The sequence below is a fragment of the Otolemur garnettii genome, unplaced genomic scaffold, assembly GCF_000181295.1.
Source record: "Otolemur garnettii isolate 467f Iridium unplaced genomic scaffold, OtoGar3 scaffold00012, whole genome shotgun sequence".
Classification (NCBI taxonomy): Eukaryota; Metazoa; Chordata; class Mammalia; order Primates; family Galagidae; genus Otolemur; species Otolemur garnettii.
Genome location: NW_003852407.1, coordinates 17,763,277 through 17,772,353, shown reverse-complemented (window position 1 = coordinate 17,772,353; position 9,077 = coordinate 17,763,277).

Genomic DNA, 9,077 nt, shown 5'->3' with positions numbered 1-9,077 from the left:
AAATGCTTTAAACTCACACTTTTTTTTTTGAGACAGTCTCACTGTTGTCCCAGGCTAGAGTTCAAAGCTCACAGCAACCTCAGATTCCTGGACTCAAGAGATCCTCTTGCCTCAGCCTATGGAGTAGCTGGGACTAGAGGCACCTGCTACAATGCACAGCCAGCTAGTTTTTCTTTTTGGGGTAGAAAGAAGGGCTCCCTCTTGCTCAGGCTGGTCTGAAACTCATGAGTTCAAGTGATCCACTTACCTTGGTCTCTCAGAGTGCTAAAATTATAGGCATTAGCCACTGTGCCTGGCCTAAACTTATACTTTGGAAAGATTTTAACATTTTATAATATTGTTTTCTTGTGTAGTTATGCGTAATATTCCTTTTGTTCAAACATCTAAAAAATTCTCATGTTAAGATTGCCCAGCCTTCTTCATAAGAGTTCTTTATATTTTTCTTTGAGATAATCTAAATTATTTTACGTTTTCTATTGATACTAAATACTTTCTCATTGCAACTTCTACTGTTTCTTTCTTTCTTTTTTTGCTTGTATGCAAAAAGTTATTAACACTTGAACATTTTTTCTCATACTACTCAGTTTATTGAGTGCTGTTCTTAATTCTAAGAGTTTTGTAATTTACCATTATATCTTCCTTATCTATATGAACACATCTTGTGCCAATTGCGATAATATCTCAATCTTAATAATTCTTTCTGTTTCATTGATTTTATATAATTGATTAAAACTTGAAACAATATTACGTAGTAATGATGAGATGTGGATGGACTTTCTTTTGTTGCATTCCATGGAACCACAGCCTATAAAAGGATTTCATAAATTTGGTAAACACTCATGACAATATTACCTTCTTGAAACCAGAAGTTTGCCTCCTCTGTCTCCTCAATAATCTCCTTTAAAATATATTTTACTAGTAAATAATTTTTTATTTGAATTCATGGGATTTAAACCTTTCTTTGGGAAGGGGTACAAAAATGAGCTGCTGCTATTCTCAAAGCAAGCTAGGGTGAGCTCACAAGGGCAAATTAGCAGCTCCTGATTCACTGAGATGGTACAGTGGATGGTTTCCTCCACAGAAACAGAAGTGTGGAATGAGATACCATCTTCTCTGTCTTGTGGGAATAATGTACTTATGTATCATTTTTTCAGACAGTTCCTTATAGGCTTTGTGACAGAGGGCACTTAACAAGGAACATGCAAACACAGCCCTTCCCCATAGCCCCCAAGTCAGGGCTAAGATCCATCTGTGGGAGCTCTGCTCTGTTCCTTAGGTAGCCTGGGGAAAGGTGAGGGGGACCTGGAAAGATGGTGTATCAACAAATGCAATGGATGTATATTGGTCCTGTATCTGCACCTTGTTACCTCTTAATAACCCAGAGAGCCAAGCTTTATCTGACCTCAATTGTTATAGCTCTTTACAATGTGAAAAACTTTATTTCTCTTTGTCCTCAACTTAGAGTTCTAATAGCCATTTCCTAGAAGTAGAAAATATTTACTGATCATTTATTAAATGTTTTCAAGGAACGCTGAAAGCTTTACTGTGGGTAGGAAAGTGGGTTTTTTCATAAATTAAAGTATTTGACTTTCAGTCTACATTTATTAGAAGAGGAAATTATACTTTAAAAGCCACAGAAGAACTTGCAGGGGTCTTGTAATTGGGGATCTTTGCAAATAATCACCAGTTGGTACCAAGGACTGGAACAAACAATCTTTTGAAATAGATTCTAACTCTAGAATTATGTGTTTGTGAAATAACGAGTGCATACCACAGTACAATAATAATCCTTATTATTTTTCTGGCAATTAATTAATGCTTTTCAGAAAGTGACACGTGCTATAATGACTATGTGACATAAGAAAACTACATCAGAGGATGACAACACCATAGTGGTGACATTGCTCCTTCAGTGTGGTCTGAAGACAGGACAATTATAAAATAAATAACTTCACCAGTGATTGAAAGAACAAAATGCCCTGTAGTTTAAGTGATAGGTATAATGTTTTCTACTAATATTCCTCAGGAGGTCACTAAAACTATACCAACTAATTTATTTCTGTTACTTTATTTCAAAAGAGTTTAAGGTAGCTTATAAAAAAAACATAGAGTATAAAAATGATAAAATCATTTGAATCATTTTAAAATCATAAATCTACATGATAAAAATCAGTAGAAAAGGAAATCAAAGGGAAAATGTGGTAAAAGGAAGAGAAGAGTTTAAATAAGATGAATTCAAGGTAGCATGGGTCAGTGCCCCAGAGCCAAGCCACACAGTGTTCTGGGGGGCAATGCAAAGAGAGAAACATCACTGGGCATGTGTTAGAGGATCCATAATTCACATGAAGCTAGCTTTTATGGGATGCAAAAATTATATCTGATATTGTAAGTTGATGTTCATAGATCTTCATGGAGAAGGCATTTTCTTTCTTTCTTTTTTTTTTTTTTTTTTTGCAGTTTCTGGCCAGGGCTGGGTTTGAACCCACCACCTCTGGCATATGGGGCCAGTGCCCTACTCCTTTGAGCCACAGGGGCCACCCATGGAGAAGGCACTGTCTATGGCAAAGAACAAAGCACTACATGACGTCATTAAAGTAAACGCAATAAAGAATTTTATAAGACTATTCCAAATTGTGGTTTATAGTTAATCTCACTGATAGCTCTTTTCTTGCAGTGCAGTACCTCATAGCAGAGTATTCCTGGCTCTTACGAGTCTTGGCATTTGTTCCATTCATCCACAGCTTGTGATCACGTCACACATTATTATTATTTTAAACAGCTATATTTTGACTAATTAATAAGAAATTATTTTTAATTAAGTAAAAACAAATTAACTTCCATGTAGCTCTTCTCAGGTGTTCTCCCTTTATCTAGATTCAAATTTCTTACCAATACCATTCCTCCTCTTTGAAGAACTTGCTTTAATATTTCTTAAAGGGCCAGTCAGCTGGCAATGTTTTCTCTATTTCTTTTTTTTTTTTTTATTTTTAGTAAGTCTTTATTTCTCCATCATTTTTGAAGGATAATTTTTTGAACATAAAATTATAGGTTGGGAATTTTCTTCTTTCAAAATTACATTTTACTTCATCTTTTCTTGCTTGCATGGATTTTGATACAGAGTTTGCTGTAATTACTATTCTTGTTCCTCTACTGTCTCTTCAGATTCTGTTTTTCCTTGCTGTTGTACATGCCTTGGTGAAAACCAGACCAATTTTGTTGGATAGTAGAAAGGATCTTGGTACATTTGGACTGGTATAACAAAAAAATACTACAGATTGAATGGCTTAAGTGACAGAAATTGATTTCTTACAGCCCTGAAGGCTGGAAAGTATAAGGTCAAGGCACCATCTGATTTGGTTCCTGGGAAGAAACCTCTTCCTGGGTTGCAGACAGATGCCTTCTTACCATACCCTCATATGGAAAGGGAGATTATCTCACATGTTTCTGTTTTCATAAGGGCGCTAATCTCATTCATGAGGGCTTCACCCTTATGACCTAACTACCTCCCAGAGGCCCCACCTCCAAGTGCCATCACATTGGATTTAGAGATTCAATATGTGAATTCTGGGGAACACAAACATTTAGTCTATACTAGGAAGGGAAGAGAGCATACTCTTAGTGTGGTATTTATGTTTGTCTATATGTTGGGCTGTGTTTAATGTTTATTGTAGCTTTGGGTATCAGAGACTTCACATTTCTCTAGCATCTTTACTTTGTATTTTCTCAATTTGGAGTTTCTTACGTTCTCTTAATTTTTTAAAACATGTACCTTGTGGTTTGTTTAGCTGCTATCTACTGTTATGGTACTAAAACTCTGTTGGCGTAGATTCTACCCTGTGGTTGGGTAGGTGGAGGGGAGTATTTTTGTAATGATTAAATCTTACCCATTTTCTGGGCTTTGTCTCTGGGCTTTGACCTTCACAAGAGTTTCTCCAGTGGTATAGTTGTCCCCTTAGTTGAGAGAGGAAGGATGGAGGTGTGAAATGATAGGAATATCCTGTATCCAGTTGAGATTAGGCTCTGGTAGTCTTTTCCCCAGAAGAGGAAGCTATTGTTATGAAGAACTCTCTGCTCATTTCACAATCAGTACTCTGCTCTTTTACCTAAGCCACCAAAGGGTCTTGCTTAGATCTTTACCATGACAGTGACAATTTGACAGAGTTCCTGGAGATAACGGGCCCTCTTTTTAAGAGTGCAGCCCCCAGGAGTTTCTCACTGTTGCAATAGCCCACATTTAGCATTCAGAAATTTGTCAAAATCACCATTTAAGCATTTCTACCAGTTTATTTCAGTGGCTTCTGCTCCAGATAAGCAGGTCTCAGGCATGGGTCACCGTTTTCACCTGTTACCTCCAGATTACTGTGTGGAAGTTTGCCTCGAGTTCTCGGAGGGTGGTGAGGAGTGCAAGGAAAGTCATTGATTTTCAATTTGTTCAGCCTTTACTTATTATAAGTGTGCAAATGATAACCTCTAAGCTTTTTACATGTTGGCACTGAAACTGGAAGTCCCTTGGCCTTGATTTTTGTTTGTTTGATTATTATTTTTAAATATTGTAATAGATAAATTTAAATTATATATATTCAAGGTATACAAAAGATTTGATTCATGTATACTTTGCATTATGATTACCACAGAAAATTAATTAACACATCTGTCACCATCCATAGTTAACATTGTGTTTGAGAATGTGTGTGTTTGTGTGTGTTTGGTGGTACACTTAAAATCTGCTCTTTCATCACATTTCAAGTAAACAATACAGTATTACTTGTTTTGTTCTACAAGATGTACTTTATATATTCTGTCTTTACCCCACTGGCATTAGGGGAGCACTCTTCCTCTTCTGGGATAGGGTCCAGGTGTGGAAATATGACTACTTGTATTCTTGGTGACTGCTGGAATGTGAAAACATGAATTTTCAGAAGACTGAGGTTAACACAATGAAATTATTATGACATAAGGAGTATTACATGTTATACAGGATACAGTTTACACCATTCAAGCTTGGAGTTACTCAGATTACACCATCACACCACCTCTTTGCCTTTGCTTCTCTGTGGCAAAGATCATATTTCCTTTAACCTCCTAGATACCAGCTTAATATTTCTACATTCACTAAAGTTCCTATATGCGTGGTGTGTGGACACAGACAGATCCTCTTAAGAAAGTTCTAGTTGACAGGACATCTTTTCACTTGATGTTTCCCTCAATGAGCAATTTACCCTCTTACGTTGTCTTATATATAACCTTATATCAAGATCTCAAAACTTAAAGTTGCAGACGATTTGGAAGGAATAGATTTATAAAGCCTGCTGGATAGCCAGTAAGCATTTGATTAATGAATGAATTTATTTTTGAGTGTAGAAATTTGGAGAAGAAAATATTTGAAGCAAGATAATATATTGGCTTTGAATACTTTTTGATGATATTGTACTTCCAAAATTCATGAGAAAAGAAAAAGAAAAAAAACAGCCTAAGAAAATGGTTGACCCAATCACTTGTGTTTACCATACAAAGAAATGCAGATACTTTTGGACATTTAAAATTGAAGATTAAATTAAGGCTATTTATTTATGTATTTATTTATTTTTGAGACAGAGGATCACTATGTCACCCTCAGTAGAATACTGTGGCATCACAGCTAACAGCAACCTCAAACTCATGGACTCAAGTGATTCTTTTGCCTCAGCCTCCCAAGTAGCTGGGACTACGGGTGCCCACCACAACTCCCAGCTATTTTTAGACAGGGTCTTGCTCTTACTCAGGCTGGTGTCCAGCCTGTGTGCTCTGGCTATTTTTTTTTTTGTTGCAGTAGTTTAGCTGGGTCATGCCAGGTTCAAACCCGCCATCCTCAGTGTATATGGCTGGCAGCGCAACCACTGTGCTACAGGTACTACTGGCTCCGAGTCAAGGCTTTTTTTTTTTTTTTAAACAATCTTAATAGCCTAACTAGCATGTGTGCCATTGTCCCTATACATGCTTTTTGATTCCTTCTAATTTGTCTTCAACTATATACTTTGAATAGATTTTCCAAACTATGAATTTGATTATACAACTTTTTTGCCAAAAAAATCTGAATTCCTAATACTTAAAACTGACTACATATATTTACTCTGGACTTCAAATCCAATGTATTACATTGCCTCAAATATTTTTTTCTTGCTGCATCTCTAGCCATTCTTTCAAATAATGTGTCCTTCCATCAAAAGTTTACCATTTCCAACATAAATGATCCATTGCCTGTAGCCACAATGTTACATTCTACTTGCTGAACTTCTTTACATGTCTTAAAACTCCATTTACTTCCTATGTAGTCCCTCTCTTTTGAAGTTTCCATTGAACTATGCTGTCACTATTTCATTATCTTACATTTTATAGCAGGAAAGGGAATTTATAACTGTGATTGCTTCCAAGAGTTTTCTCAGATATACAGTACAAATAAAACCTAGCATGGTGCATCTTGGTGAAGATTTAATGAGTCAATCCCTAGATACGTGTTGGACACGAAAGTATAGGCAATGTTTGCTATGTCATCATCAGGAGGATCAGAGGGGGATGCTGACGGTAATGATGAGGATATATGGAATTGGGGGTGTTGAATAGTTCTGACCCACAAAGGGTAGGGACATTGAAGATGGTGGAGGGAATCCAGGACAGAGAATGCAAAGAGACAAAGGCAGGAGAAGCTGGGAAGAGTAGACACTGTTGGCACTGCAGGGAAGAAAGTTTTAAGAAAGCAGACACACTGGTCAAGATTTGTAAGTATTTTTCCAGTAATTCAGTGATGGAATCTCCCCTTATCCCCATATTCCACATAAGTTCTCCCATTTTTTTTGTTTGTTTGTTTGTTTTGGGGACAGAGTCTTACTTTGTCGCCCTGGGTAGAGTGCAGTGGTACCACAGCTCACAGTAACCTCAAACTCTCAGACTCAAGCTATTCTCTCCCTCAGCCTCGCAGGTAGCTGAGACTACAGGAGTTGGCCACAATGCCCAGCTATGTTTAGAGACAGGTCTTGCTCTTGCTCAGGCTGGTCTCCAACATGTGAGGTCCCACAATCCACCCACCTCGGCCTCCCAGAGTGCTAGGATTACAGGTGTGAGCCTCCGGCCCGGCCTCAAATGTGCTTTTCAAATAAGGCCCTTGGTTTCATAGGATTCCTTTTTGTTCTTGCTTTCGTAGGATTCCTTTTTGACTGTGAGAAGAAGGACTAAGTTCTCCCTCATTGTCAATGGGGCGCAAATGGCATTTACATGTGCAGACCTCTGACTTTAAATTGCGGACTGTCCCCTAATTGTGCTGTAAATAACATTTGCCACTCCCACTTTCACTGCCTACAGGAGAATAGTAGCAAAGGCAATGAGAATTAAATAGTGTCTTTGGAAGTCTGTGCGTTCCCAAGAGTAAAGCTGTTAGAGTCCCAACACCTTGTTTTTCTTTTCTTCCCACTCCTAAAGCCGTCCCTTAAGCATCGCCTGGGGGTACTCCTTGGTGTTCTTAGCCACTTCTGTCTAATTCACTCACAGTCAATGAGAATGGGTGTTTCTTGCTGTTCCCCTTCTCTCTCAGTAACCCTATTCCCATAGCCACTCCATGTCCTCAATAAAACAGGCACATTCCATCAATTTTGGATGTTTCCATCAATTTCTGATACCAAATGTTACAACTCTTTTTCAACTTACTTTTCCCCCCTCCTCAGCCCCTTTCATTGAAAGTCAAACACTTTTTACAAGGGTGATCAGAGAGCAATACAAACAAGGGGTCTTGTTAAGCAGGGCAAACATTCCCTCCCTGGGATTAAGGACCCAGAGTAGAGCCCTTGAGGAATGATCTGCATTTAACTGGAGGGGGCACTGCCCAGGATGTAAAGACAGCTTTTGTTCCTTATTTGTGTTTAAGAGCCTAAGTCTAAGGTCATCTATCTATTTCAATAGGTTTTATCTACATTTCTCCCAGGAGGACTCTAGGATTCTCAGGCAAACCACATCAACCTGTTACAAAGAACTTGCATTTCATATGGGGCTCCTTCTTGAATCCTTTTACTAGAATTGGCCGATGAGGAAAACTTGCTTTTAATTTGTGCCAAGGTCAGTGGTAGTGGAGAATAGCTGCTCTCTGCTCCATTCCTCATCCCTAAGAGTTTGAATGAGCAGGGAAAGCCAATGGCATTTTTGACCTTTAAAAAGACATCTCTTTATGTACCTGAAATTATCAAACTGGTAACACTAATGTGTCATCAAAGTAGTCTCATATGACGACAAGACTTTTAATTCTGAGTTGTTCTGCATATGGAAGATATCATAATCTAAGATGTGCTTTTTGAAATTGATATGACCTAATTTAGGAGTATTTTACAACATAGAAAATTAAGTAACCTGGTCTGAAATAATTTACCAAAAAGGCCAATTTCAGTTTAGTGCACCTTATTTATAATTTGAATTTCATTTATTTCCTTAAAATATTTAAAGTCAGATTATGTTAATAAAAGTTAGTAAAGGTTAGTTTATATTAAAGTGATACAGAGTAACCACATATTACATAAATAAAGAAAGAGGCGGGAGACAGAAGAGATAGATGTCCGGGATGAGTTAGTTTCAGCAAAAGAGTGAATATTTAGCTCTGAGCCTCCCATCATCAGAGTCAGGTGCAGAAACAAATGTATGTTACCTCTGAGCTCCCTTCAAGGTTTTCTATGTGCCTGGCTCAGCTGTGAGGGCTTTTTAACGTGCACACTTGTTTGATGTTCCCAGCGCCCTAGCCCTCTGAAGCGGGTACTATTGCCACCCGCAATTTACAGATGAGGAAACTAAGGCAAAGGAAGATGAAATAACAAGTAACATAATACACGAGAGACAGGGAATCTCAGGCAACCTGACGCCAGGCTTTATGCTCTTAACCACAATGCATCTTTTTATCTAGTAAGAGTCCACCACTAGATAAAAGCTTCTCCTTGCCCTGACCCTAAGACAAACTTATTTAATGTAATCTTAAACTGAGTAATGCCATGGAAATATGGAAATAAAGAAATTTTTTTTTTCAAAAGAAATGATACATTCTCCACATGCAGCTTCTAGAGTTTCTT